Below are 485 nucleotides of genomic sequence, written 5' to 3'. Positions count from 1 at the left end.
ATTTATTCACAGACTGACTGAGTTGTCCTAAAGGATTTATTTTATTTAATCAGGAAGAGAGAGTGTTATGTTAATGTATGAAGTCCTTCTCAGTGTATTAGAATAAAAAGATAAATGGCAGCAGCTTAAAGCTTAAACAATTTATTCGTTTAACAAGACTGTTAATATTAATAATGAACACCTCTCCATAATTATGTTGAATCTAGAAAATCTAATGCCACACTATCTAATAAGCAATTGAAATATATATATCCCCATTTTTACTATGAGAGATTACTGAACATTAACTGCAACCCTATCCGAAGGAATGGGTATCAAGGTATCTCGGGAAGAACGTATTTATTTTTTTTATATCAATTCCCTAATAATTCTGTCCCCAGAAATTATTTGACTTTCAGCTAATCATTCAAATGACAGACTCATGCTGCAATGTATAGACCGAGTGATTGAAAATGAATGCTGGACGAGGATTTCTCCCCTACCGC

This window comes from Penaeus monodon, chromosome 28 (assembly GCF_015228065.2).
Source record: "Penaeus monodon isolate SGIC_2016 chromosome 28, NSTDA_Pmon_1, whole genome shotgun sequence".
Lineage (NCBI taxonomy): Eukaryota > Metazoa > Arthropoda > Malacostraca > Decapoda > Penaeidae > Penaeus > Penaeus monodon.
This window is presented reverse-complemented; position numbering follows the sequence as displayed.